General features: G+C 35.5%; 1 long non-coding RNA gene across 1 annotated transcript; it reads right to left on the bottom strand.

Annotated features, from left to right (window-relative positions):
* Positions 1-471: 471 nt before the first annotated feature.
* LOC119876768 lies at positions 472-4,702 on the bottom strand. Its single transcript, XR_005366386.1, has 3 exons — positions 4,602-4,702; positions 2,244-2,339; positions 472-523 (listed from the first exon to the last, which is right to left on the bottom strand). It is a non-coding gene; the product is annotated as an uncharacterized LOC119876768 (long non-coding RNA).
* Between the last annotated feature and the right edge of the window lie 9,422 nt (positions 4,703-14,124).

The raw sequence follows: 14,124 nt of genomic DNA, 5'->3' as shown, positions 1-14,124 counted from the left end.
TTTTGGCTAGCGTTGAGTTGTTATGTTTATGAGAAATAATGAAAAGTCTGAGTTTTTATTCAAGAATTGTTCAATTTAAAAGTCATAGATAAGAAATTATGCAGGAAGAGATAAATGCAGGAGAAATAAAATTGTATGCACATAAGCTTGCCAGGAATTAAAAGGCATTTTGGAGTTGTAGGACTTGGACATGAATTGGAGACTTCAGTCAATGCCACAATCCCTTGAGAGTTAGGGATCCTCCTATTATCTATTCCAATTTCCAACTCTGTATGGATTATAATAAAATTCATATAATAATCATAGATGAGTACATCTCTTGGCTTGGCATTCTGTGTTATATTTGTCTGAGAAACAAAACAGGGATGCCTGGGTGGCTCACCGGTTGAACGTCTGCCTTCCACCTAGGGTGTGATCCTGGAGTCCCGGGATCGAGTCCCACATCGAGCTCCCTGCATGGAGCCTGCTTCTCTCTCTGCGTCTCTCTCTCTCTCTCTGTCTCTCATGAATAAATAAATAAAATCTTAAAAAAAGAAAGAAACAAAACATACTTGAGCATGTCTGGAAGGATCCATGGGATACAAGGAAATAAGATCTCATTGACTTATGAGTACAAACTATTAAAAGTCAATTTGTAAATTAGATCATATGTGAGATAAGCAGAGTATAGCACCAGGAATGAAATAGGTTACTGAAGTCCTCTATTCCAAAGAAAAACCTATGAGGCTTTGAAAATCAAAGTAGAATCAGCAGATGTGCATTGACGGTGAACCAGGGATGCTTCTGGAAATGTCATGACAATTCCAGGAAGTCACTCTTCATAAGGTTCATTTTGGCTTTTCAGAGGTAACTGAACCTATGACTCAGTCCTCTTATGAGGACTTATTACAGACATTATACAAGGAACCAGATCAAGACATAATAAACATGTTTCATGACATGTTAACAGTGGAAAGAATGGCTTTAGAGTAGATGAGGAATTGCTTAGGGACTTCTTAGATATTCTTTTGAAAGAACTCTGTGACTGAGGAATGGATTGGAATCAGATTGCCACAAAAGTAGATGGTGCACTGAGTGATTACAATGAAATTACCTTAGATTGCATCACAATATTGGAATCTTGTTTTGTCTTGTTTGTTTGTATGGGGAGGGATGGAGGAGGGCTGCTGATTTAGTCTGGGAGCCTGGTCTATAGTCACAAATTTAAGGAAAGAAATTGACAGCTCTAAGATTTTAGAATTAATAAAGGGATCTTGATTATAAACAAGGTAGAGATCCTTGGATAGGACCCAGGATACAAGGTATCCTGTAAAGAAAGGCCGGTATCTCTGAACAGACCCTGGTATTTAAAGACAGATTACTTTACTTTTGAGGCTAAATCAAATATTGTGGATGATGGCTGGCTCTGGGCTCATCTGGTAATTGGAACCTAATATCCTAACATTACAGATATGCCCTGAAGAATATAGCTGTGTGTGTACATTAGGAGTTGTAAGCTACTTGTCAACATAACATATATACTGTGTAGTTGCCTAATATGTGAACCAAAAGCCTTTGATTGTGTAGATCTACAGTACTTAATATAAAACTACTATTTGGGTCTTCTCCCTCAAATGTCCAGAGACACTACAGTTACTAAAAGTAAAGCCTGGGGATTAAAGATCATACTTTAATGGTTTAATTGCCAATGATACAAAAATTACATGATGGCATTTTTTGTTTGTTTGTTTGGTTGGTTGGTTGGTTGGTTGGTTGGTTGGTTTTATGTTTGAAATGGCTAAAGGAGATCATACATTGAAAAGAAAGAGATTTTTCTGATTTTTTTTTCTGATTTTCTCTCTTCAATACAACTGACTATATATGATTGAAATTATGGACCACATGAGACCTAGGGGACTGTTAAATTTATCAAGTGGAATGAAAAGCACTTAGCCTGATCACAGGGAAGAAGAAAAAATCATTTCTTTTTGATATGTAGAATGGGGCAGAGTATCGCCGGATTTTAATGCTAAAGAATATTACTTAATTCAAAGGGTAAAGGATTCATACTGCAATCTGGTAAATGTGGTCATATTGACTTCCTAAATATAGTTTTATTCCCAGCATACACAAGAAAGTATACTGTAAAAGACTTGGACTCTTTTTTTTTCTAATTTATCATTACTCTCTGACCATTTCTGTATCCCAAATCTAATACATTCTTTCAATTGTTCATGAGAACAAATCCACTCTCTTCTACTTACTCAAGTAATGTAATCTTCTTTCTCATACATCCTTTTTATTTTCTTTTCAAATGAATTCTTTCCATCAATATGAAACAACACTATTTTTTCTCCTCTCTTAAAAAAAAGGGAAAGAAAACAAAAACAAAAAAAGAAAAAATTAAAAACAAAACACTCTTATATCTAATTTTTTGTCTTAATACAAACTTTTATGTGAAATTTGCTGATTCTTTGGACCTGATATAAACTTTTAACATACAGCTTTTGAATCCAGACCTAATCTAATATTTAAGTTTTACCATCAGAAATAATGTCCCTTAATAAGATATACTAATGGAGATATGAAAAATTCTCACAGGGAATATGAAAGTTATTTTGTTATTTTCAAAACTTTGGGGGGTTCCTGCATATGTGTATGTTCTTGTTTCTTTGATATTGATAGGAAATTTAATGGGGATGGGGTTGAGTGGCTCTTTCCTTATGTCTCTTCTAAAAGAATTAATAATCAGTAATAGGACTAAGAAAATCTAGTATGTTTATATTAAATTGTCCTATTAATATGTTTGTAGTTTTCTGAATTCAATGTCTAGATAAGTTTTAGTTATTTTCATAAGAATAGTATGTTTTACTGTGCTGAAATGTCCACATGTTTTTGCCATGGTTTCATAGATGGGAATAAAATCTGTTCTTTAAGATCAAGGGGAAAGGTATATATTTGAATATCTTTCTGACAGTTTCTAAAATTACTTATTTATCCTACAGTGTTTGTATTGCAGTAATAGAGAATAGATAAATCCAAAAATAATGCCTATGACAGATAAGAGACTAGCGAAGAAAATAGAATCTCCCCATATAGATTAAATCATTAGCATCTACAAGAACTAAACCAATAAGAGTTCAAAGAAAAAATTAACATGATATTTTATTTATAATCTTGGCACACACAACAAAACTGTGGCTTCATTATTGCTGCATATCTACTGAAATAACCACCCACATGGTTAGAAGTTGGAGATGACATTTTGTTTTGCTGTATAAGAAAACATAAAATAAGGGTAATTGCTTATTTTCAATGAATCTTTCATTTTCATGAGTCAGAAAAATGTTTATGAAATTGTATCTTTTAATAAATATATATGCTATGACCTGGATATATAGCACAAATTATTACAAGATTCCTCACTAAAATAAAATTTAGTTTACCACTAACTAAATTGACACAACACTGAGGTAATATCTTTTCAAAACATACTTTTAAGGGTTTTTTCCCAATCATAGAATTGAAATTGAATAATGATATGTGAAAAAGGCAGAGCACAAAAATGTGTGTTTATGTATGTGTACAGTGATATGAACCATATGAAGAAATATCATAATTTTAAGTTTCAAAATATGCCAGACATACCAGTTTGGTGAAATTACATATGATTTTAATTTATTTTTGTTCTGTTAGTCATCATTTTTATAACTATATTTGCCATAAACCACAAACCAAAATTCATATTTGTATTCATTTTACTATCTATACTGTATAATCAAAGCTCACAAATCTAACATTGAAAACTTGGCACCATAGCAAATACCTAAAACACTAAAATTCATTTAGACTTGATACCTAGTTTATGCTTCATTTTCTGGGTAGTAATGTAGCTTATTTTAGCTTCTCTGGTGAATTATTATCATATCATAAAACATAGCAAAAAGTAAATAAAAAGTATCCTCTTCATAATTCCTGGGCTTTTTTTTTTCTTCCTGTCATTTTCTGTTGTTTGAAAACATTTTTCTTAACCTATTTTAAGTAGATTTTTCTTACATTGTGCAAAGAAAGAAAAGAAAAAAGAAACAGTGATATATGCGTTATAATAAATACAATTATTGCCTGTTTTATTTATTTGAGGAATTAGAAAAGGTGCCAGTTTGAGGAAGTTTTATTCGTGATCATTATTTAGTAATAAATAAGACACCATTTTAATATTTAATAAAAAAGAAGACAACTGTTAGCACTCACAACTTTGTTGACCAAAAATGGCATAGTGAACAAAAAGCAAGATTTGGGTCAAATGTACTTGAGGCAAATTTTCACTCTGACACTTAGAATGTGATATTTGCTAATTTCCTACATTCTTTTTGATACTGTTATCTTAAATTATAAAATAGCTATAAAAACACCATATACGGGGATCCCTGGGTGGCTCAGTGGTTTCGCGCCTGCCTTTGGCCCAGGGCGTGATCCCGGAGTCTCGGGATCGAGTCCCGCGTCAGGCTCCTTACATGGAGCCTGCTTCTCCCTCTGCCTGTGTCTCTGCCTCTCTCTCTATGTCTATCATAAATAAACAAAAATAAATCGTTAAAAATTTTTTAAAAAAAACCACCATATACCTTTCCTAAGGCTGCTGTAAAACTACAAGCCTAGTGGCTTAAATCAACAGAAATTTATTCTCTCAAAGTTTTGGAGGCTAGATGCCTGAAACACCTGTAGGCAGGGCAATGCTCTTTCTCAAAGTTAGGGGATAATCTGTTCCATTCTTTCCCCTTAGATTCTAATGTTACTAGTAATCCTCAGAGTTCTTTGCCTTGTACACACATCTTTCCTATACCTATCCCTGTTATATGTGGCGTGTCTATTACTCCTTTCTTTCATAAAGACAAGAGTCATATTGGATTAAGGGTCTACCTTATGTCATGTGACTTCATATTAACTTACATCTTAATTACATCTGCAAAACCTTATTTTCAAATAAGATCACATTCACAGGTGCCAGGTGTAGGAACTTAAACATAACTTTATTATTGGGGGTAGATGAAACAGTCATCCACAAAAATTACCTAACTCAGTTTGTTTGGTTTTTTTTAGTAAAATTAAATATACTATGAGGTACACCTGCAACTAGTCTAACATTGTATGTCAAATGTACTTCAGTACAAAAATTATGCAATATAAAGAAGACCTCATTTAAACTTAAAAAATGTAATATATGCAAACTCATTAGCAAAGACCTATACATTGTGGGCACTCAAGGTAAGTTGCATTTCTGTTCTTTTGCCTGGGTATATCATGTGAGTAATGATGACAATTGATTATAGTCAATACAATGTCCTTTAACTTTTTTTCACATTACTCTGCTTCTAAATTGTTTTAGGACAAATTATGAAAGACAAAATTGAAGAAATGGAATGCTAAGTGTTGTTTATTTTAGTGTATACTTCTTTATCTGGTTCTATAGATCTCTGTACTTCTTTTTTGTCTCACTGCTATTTTGCAACTATTCGAATTATAGAAAACTGCTGGTTATGCAAATAAAATGATTGTCTCTAGCGAAGCAAATGAATTTTGTCAGATAGAGATGAAAACCATCTCACTTGTAAGAAGGTATTTTCTATTAAATTCATTTCAACATTTTTGATTTCCTATATATATCTGCTTTTAGGGTTCTCATTTGAAATGGTCTGAAACATCTTGCTGGTTCCCCCATGAAATAATAAGTTAAATAAAATCTTTGTGTTCATTTTAGATTTGCATGACAGTCATGATTTTACTTTAAAGAAAATACTATAATATTCCATGTAGTTTTTGACAAAACTTTGATGAATAAAGAAATGAAAAGATTTAGTCCTTTAAAATGTCACTCTCTCTCAACATGATACGCAGCACCTGTGTGGAAAAGAACTGAACCCAAAAGCTTCATAATTTTTGAATTAGAAGGCAATTCACAGGAAGAAGCCAACAAGTAATTTTGGTGGGCAAAAAAGTGTAAGATAATTAAGTATTTCTTCAAGTAACAAGAATAAAGTCTACTTTAAAGTGAGACTTAATGCCTTGTAATTTAACAACTAAATTGCTGATCTGGTCCATATTACTTTACAAAGTGAAGCTTCAGAGCAAAGAGGAGCTCCTGCTTTAGTTAAGGCCCAGTTAAAAGGCTTTAGTAGTATAAAAATAAATGGGGGCAGTCTTTATCCATTATCATACTTACCCCATCAAGCCAATTATAGTGTGCTTAGGGGCAGATTGACTATTTTTCCTTTGAAATATAAGAAAATGATTGTTCTTGCTGAACACAGGATGAGAGTGTGAACTAAACACCAATCTTTGGGTTCTGGCTGTGAATGACAGCTCCATGGTGTTTGAATGGGAACCAAGAACTAGTTAGAAAAAGAGCAAGGCAAGAGGGAATGTGGTGGCAGAATAGGAGGCTTGTTTCATCCCATGAATACTACCAGATCACTGTTAAATCATCCTAAATACCTCCAGAAAGTGACCTGAACACTGACAGAACAAACTCCACAACTAAAGAGAGAGGAGGCCATATTGAAGAAGGTAGGAAGTGCAGAGATGTGGTTAGGGAGAGAGAAATGGATTATGTATCCTGTAGAGGGAGGGGAGCCATGGTCATGGAACAGGGCAAGAGAAAGAGGAGCCCACAGGGGAATGCAAAAGGAGAATGATTGGTGGTGCCTGGATGGCACAATTGGTTAAACAACTGACTCTTGGTTTTGGCTCAGGTCATGACCTCGGGGTTATGAAATCAAGCCCCACATGGGGTCCTTTCTCAGTGGGAAGCCTGTTTGAGATTCTCTCTCCCTCTGCCCCTCCTCCTGCTCTCTTTCTGTACAATAAGTAAGTAAATCTTTTTTAAAAAACTAAGAAGAACATTTCTCCAAAGCCATTAACAATGACAGCTTAATTTTGTAAGTTTTTGTAAACAGCAGAGTGTAAAGCTTCGAGGTTTAAAGGTCAGCAGTCTTGGCTGTGATAGAGACAGGAGTGCACTGTACTGCTCCTGGAGAGAAGGAAGGTAAACAACTTAGGAGTAGATAGTGAGGAAACAGTGATCTGAGCATGTCTGGGGCACACAGTGGGGAGATGATTTGCTCCTCTCAGAATATTTCCCTAAGAGGCAGTGTTATATAGATGTCCCTCTAGTAACAAAGGATCTGGCTGGTGCTCATTTTCCTTTCCCAGAAAACACACACACACACACAATAACAACAACAACAACAACAACAAAAAACCAGCCACCAGTGGGAAGCAACACAGTGTCCACACTGGTTGACTAACATGGATACACTAAGCCCCACTCCCCTGCATTTTGGTGTGACTAATCCTCTCAGTCAAGCTTGTCTTAGTCCTAGTGTAGAAGCCCTCTTCTCCAGAATACCAAAATACACCCTACCTACACAGCTCTAGATTAGAGAGTTCTACAAGGCCTCAGGTCTGGTGGAGTTGGCATCAGGTCTCATTTCACAAGGAGACCAGACACACTTAGTTAAAACAACAACAACAACAACAACAACAACAACAACAACAACAACAACAAAAACACATTCTTGTCAAGGACCAAACACTGCCCACCACAAGCAAGGTGAACCTCTGCAGATGACTGGCCTAAAGGATACAGAAAACAGAACAAAACAGCTGAGCTTATGCAGCACATATCAGAGACACTCCCTGCAGTGCCAGGCCCTGGAAACTACATGACTTCTCCTTCATAAAGCTGTTAGCTTCAGGAACAGGAGACATAACTGGTTTTTCTAACACAAGGAGGAAGGTAAGGGCTTAGACAAAATGCCGGGACAGATGAATTCATCCCAGATGAAAGAACAAGAAAAATTAATGGCCAGCGATCTAAGTGACAGATGTAAGTAACATGAAGGATTTAAAACAACAATCATTAAGACATTCACTAGGCTTGAAAAAAGAATAAAAGACTTCAGTGAAATCTTTACTACAAGGATCAAAGAGTTAAAAAATAATCAATCATAAATGAAGACTGGTATAAAAGAGATTGGAAACAGGCTTGATGTAATGAATAGCAGGCTGGAAGAAGTAAAGGAATGATTTAGTGACCTTTGAAGACAAAATAATGGAAAATAATGCAGCAGAAAAAAAGAGAGAAAGAAGACTTAGGGAACTCAGTGATACCATCAAATGAAATAACATTCATATTATAGGAGCCCCAGAAGAAGAACAAAGAGAAAAGCAGCAGGAAATTTATTTAAGGAAATAATAGTAGAAAACTTCCCTAATCTGGGATAGGAAACAGACATCCAGATCCAGGAGGCAAAGGAACTCCTACCAAAATCAAGAGAAGCAGGCCAAAACCAAGATATAACTAAATTTGCAGAATATAGTGATAAGAAAAACAATCTTAAAGCAGCAAGACAAAATAAATGCTTATTTATAAAGGCTATTTCGAAATTTCTCAACAGAAACTTGGAAATCTAGAACAGAATGGCATGATATATTCAAAGTGCTGAATGGAAAAAATCTACAGCCAAAAATACTCTACATGGCTATCATTCAGAATACAAGGAGAGATAAAGAGATTCCCAGACCAAAAAAAAAAAAAAAAAAAAAAAAAAAATTCTAAAGAAATTTATGACCGCTAAATCAGCCCTGCAAGAAATATTAAAGAGGACGCATTGAGTGCAAAGAACAACCAAAAGTCATAAAGACAAGAATGGATCAGAGAAAATCTCCAAAAACAATGACAAAACAAGTAATAAAATAACACTAAATACATATTTATCAATAATTGCTTTGACTATAAATGGAGTAAATGCTTTAATTAAAAGATATATGGCACAGAATGGATTAAAAAACCCAAGACCCATCCATATGTGGCCTAAGAGAGACTTATTTTACTTTATTATTTATATATATATATATATATTTTTTTTTTTTTTTTAAAGAGAGAGAGCACAATGGGGAGGGACAGAGGAAGAGATAATCTGAAGCAGACTCCCCACTCAGTGCTCAGCCTGACATGGGACTCTATCTCATGACCCTGAGATCATGACCTGAGCTGCAATCAGGAGTCACATAATGCATTGACCCATCCAGAAGCCCCTACCCATTTTGTAACTAAAGACACCTACAGATTGAAAGTGTGAAGATGATGAAATATTTATCACACAAATGGATATCAAAAGAAAATCCTAGTAGAAATGTCTGTATGGAAAAACTGGCCTTTGAAACAAATATATAACAAGAGATAAAGAAGGACATTGTATAATCATAAAGAAGACAATCTAATAGGAAGATCTAACAATTGAAAATATTTATGCAACCAAGATACAAGCACCCAAATACATAAAAAATTAATAACACACATAAAGGAACTAATCAATAGTAATACAGTAATCATAGGGAAATTAACACACCCCTTACATCAATGCAAGATCTTCTAAACTGAACATCAACAAGGAAACAATGGCTTTGAATGTCACACTGGACTAGATGGAGCTAACATATATATATATAAATATATTCAGAACACCTCATCCTAAAGCAGCAGGATATACATTCTTTTCAAGTGTATGTGGGACATCTTTTGTTCACATATTAGGCCACAAATCAGGCCTCAGCAAGTACAAAAGATTGAGATCATACTATGCATCTATTCTGACCAGAATGCTATGAAACTAGAAGCCAACTATAAGAAAAAATCTGGAAAGGCCACAAATACGTGAAGGTTAAGTTATATATGCTACTAAATAATGAGTGGGTAAACCAGAAAATCAAAGAAAAAAATAAAACGTACATGGACACAAATGGAAATGAAACCACCATAGGACTACACAACCTTACTGTACACTCAAGAGGGCTAGGAAAAGAACAACAAAGGAGACTTAAAGTCAGCTGAAGCAAATAATAATAATAATAATAGTAGTAGTAGTAATAAATATTAGAGCAGAAAAAGTGATTTGTAAACTAAAAAAAATCAGTAAAACAGATCAATGAAACCAGGAACTAGTTCTTTGACAAAATCAATAAAGAATGATAAACCTATAGCTAGACTGATCAAAAAGAAAAGAGAAAGGATTCAAATGAGAGAGGAGAGATCATAACCAACACCACAGAAACATAAACAATCATAAGAGAATATGATGGAAAACTGTATACCGACAAGTTGGACAACCTAGAAGAAATGGACACATTTCTGGAAACATAGAAATTACAAAAACTAAAACAGGAAGAAATAGAAAACTTGAATATACTAATAATCAGTAAAGCAATTGAATCAATAATCAGAAAACTACCAAAGAATGAAAATGCAGGGCCATGGCTTCACAGGCAAATTCTACCAAACATTTAAAGAAGAGTTAATAGCTACTCTCAAAGTATTTCAAAAAATAGAAGAAGGAAAACTACCAAATTCATTCTATGAGGTCGGCATTAACCATGATACCAAAACTAGATAAAGACTCCACTAAAAAGAAAAGTAAGGTTGGAGGCATCACAATTGAAGACTTTAAGTTTTGTTATGAAAGCAGAGCTGTTCAAACCAGTATGGTAGTGGCACAAAAATAGACACATAAATCAATGGAACAGAATGGAAAACCCAGACATAAACCAGCAATTATATGGCCAATTAATCTTTGACAAAGCAAGAAAGAATATTCAATGGGAAAAAGACAGTTACTCCAACAAATTGTATTGAGAAAACTGGACAGCAGCATTCAAAAGAATGAAACAGGACCACCTTCTTACACCAAACACAAAAATAAATTCAAAATGGATGAAAGACCTAAATGTGAGACCTGAAACCATAAAAATTGTAGAAGATAAAACAGGAAGTAACCTCTTTGATATTAGCCATAGCAGCTTCTTTCTAGATATGTCTCCTGAAGCAAAGGAAACAGAAGGAAAAAATAAACTATTGGAACTTTTTCAAAATAAAACATTGTTGCATGGAAAGAAACAATCAACAAAACTGAAAGGCAAACTTTGAGATCAAAGAAGATATTTGCAAATGACATACCTGATTAAGAGTTTGTATCCAAAATATATAAAGATCATATAAAACACAACACCCCCAAAAATGAATAAACCAATTGAAATATGGGCAGAAGACATGAATAAACGTTTTTCCAAAGAAGACAACAGACACATGCAAAGGTACTCAACATCACTTATCATCAAGGAAATACAAATCAAAACTACAATGAGATATCACCTCACACCTGTCAAAATGACTGAAACAAAAACAAAAACAAAAACAAGAAACAACATGTGTTGGCAAGGATGTGGAGAAAGGGGAACTGTTTCACTGTTGGTAGGAATGCATACTGGTGCAGCCACTGTGGAAAACATGATAGAGCTTCCTCAAAAAGTCATAAATAGAACCAACCTCTGATCCAGCAATTGCAGTACTAGATATTTACACAAAGAATACAAAAATACTAATTTAAAAGGAAACACATATTCCAGTGTTTATAGCATTATCTACAAAAGCCAAATTACAGAAATAGCCTAAGAGTCCACCAACTGATGAATAGGTAAAGAAGATGTGGGGGAGGGGCTAATTAATTTAAAAGGATACACATATCCTAATGTTTATAGCAGCATTATCTACAATAGCCAAATTATAGAAAGAGCCTAAAAGTCCACCAACTAATGAATGGGTAAAGAAGATGTGGGGGAGGGGCAAGATGGCAGAAGAGTAGGGGTTATTAACTCAACTGGTCCCACAAACTTATCCCGATAACTTTCAAAACATCCAGGACACCTACAAATTCGACCTGGGATTTAAAGAGAGAACAGCGGAATGCTACAGATAGAAAAGTTTTTGCTTCTAACAAGGTAGGAAGGTGATAAATAAATAAATAAATAAATAAATAAATAAATAAATAAAAAATAAAGTGGGGAGGAACACTGTGCGTATCAGGGCTAAAGTGGAGTGGTGAAAGCCTCTGGACAGAAAAGCCCAGCCCTGGAGAAGTGGGCTTTGCAGGGAAATTAGGCACAACTGCAAGAGGGGCAGGGAAGCCTCAAGATTCCTGGAGTCACTATAAGAGGAAGGCTGCTTGGGGGAAGAAAGCTCACCACAAACCGTGGTCTGATATAGGTAAAAGGCTGGAGCACCCCAGCCCTCAGGGCATTTGCAACAAGCCAGTTGGTTAGGTGGGCTGGCTCCAATTGGAGCCCTTTTTCTTCAGGAGTGACAGTCCCAGGGAGCATGGATCTTGCAGCATAGGGCCCCAGATCTCAGGGCACCCAAGTGGAGAAAGCCGGCATCCTCCATTCCCCCTGGGACAGGCAGAAGCAGGGAGAGCACAGGACAGAGGGCTCTTCTGCAGCTGAGCACCCCCAAGCTGTGCAAATCAGGGCACCCACACCTGCCCCCAGGAGCATCTAGTCCAGTGTGGACTGGAAGACTGTGGTTAATTACTCATGGAGAACTGACTCCAGAGCTGGAAATCTGACCCTTGCCTTTGTTGTTTTTCCTCTTTGTTTCACTTGTGCCTGGGAGATGTGGGGCCACCAGGGAACAAAGGCCTCACAAGGTAAAGAGCTCCCACTGAACCCAGCACCTCTCAGGGGGCGGGGCATCTCCACCCAGGCTCAGACACCTGATAATCAGCACAGCAGGCCCCTTTCCCAGAAGAACTGCTGGAAGAACTGGGGAAGAGCAAGTTCTTAACCAAACAACACTGGAAAGTTCCAGGACCAAGAGAAAATTGAAAGAAAATAGTACATAGAACTAGAGGGTCCCTTTTTTTTCTTTTCTTTTTTTTTTTTTTTCATTTTCCATTACAACTCATTTTTATATCTGACTAAAAATGTCCAATATTTTTTCTCTTTTCCCATCTTGACTACAGTATTTTACCCACTCTTCATTTTTAAGTTTTTTTTCCTTTTTGACTTCCATATTTCCACAATTACATGTTTTAGATATATCTTTCATTTCTGGATTCCCTTTAACATGTTCCATTTAATTTTGAGAGATATACAAGATATGCTTTGTTTTATTTTGTGATTTTGTTTTCTCTGCCTCGTTTTGTTCTACAATGGCAGAAGTTAATAACTTCTAAAACATGACTAGCATGCACCCCGAAACAAGTGAGCACCTTGTTGGTTCACTCTGTGAGATTATATTCTCTCTTCCTTCCCATTCTGCCCCCCTCTTTTATCTTGTTTGTGTTTATGTGGTCAATGTTGGGGCTTTCTATAAGTATTGCTGATTTATATAAATTTGAGACTGGGCATCTTTTAACATACAGAATAAAATATACTCAGAACCAAGAGGATAACCATCTAGATTCCCTCAGAGAGACTATATTCTCTCTCCATTACCACTTCTTCACCACCACCATCCCGCAGCAACCCCCTTTTTCTTATTTATTCTCTTTACTTATTTTTTTCTTTTTCTTTTTTCTTCTCCTTTGGCATGTTTTACCTTTTATTTTTTAATACTTTGTTTTAAAATTTGTTTTTCACTTTAGTGGCTTCTTCTTCTTCTTCTTCTTCTTCTTCTTCTTCTTCTTCTTCTTCTTCTTCTCCTTCTTCTTCTTCTTCATTTTCTGGTCTCTGACCTTGTCAGAATCATCTAGGGTGGATTTTACTTAGGTCATGTTTGATATTTTTGACTCAGGTCCCTCATACAGCCACTATGCACTGGACAAAATGACTAGAAGGAAGAATTTGCCACAAAAGAAAGAACCACAAACAGTATTTCTGCCACAGAGTTATAGAATATGCATTTCAATTTGATCTTAGCCAATTCAGAAGCACAATTAAAAAGCTACTAGTGGCTCTGGAAAAAAAGCATAAAGGACTCTAGAGACCTCGTTACTGCAGAATTGAGATCTAATCTGGCTGAAATTAAAAATAAATTCAATGAAATGCAATCCAAACTGGATGTCCGAATTGCTAGGGTTAATGAGGTGGAAGAGAGAGTGAGTGATATAGAAGACAAGTTGATGATAAGGAATGAAGCTGAGGAAAAAAGAGAAAAATAAGAGACCATGAGGAAAGGCTTAGGAAAATAAATGATAGCTTGAGAAGGAATAATCTACATATAATTGGTGTTCCATAAAAGGCTGAGAGAGAGAGGGCCACAAAGTATATTTGAACAAATCATAGCTGAGAACTTCCCAATTTGGGGAGGGAAACTGG

Source organism: Canis lupus, chromosome 11 (genome assembly GCF_011100685.1).
Source record: "Canis lupus familiaris isolate Mischka breed German Shepherd chromosome 11, alternate assembly UU_Cfam_GSD_1.0, whole genome shotgun sequence".
NCBI classification, from domain to species: Eukaryota; Metazoa; Chordata; class Mammalia; order Carnivora; family Canidae; genus Canis; species Canis lupus.
Note: the sequence above shows the minus strand (reverse complement) of the source record. Positions and strands in the feature narration are given on the sequence as shown.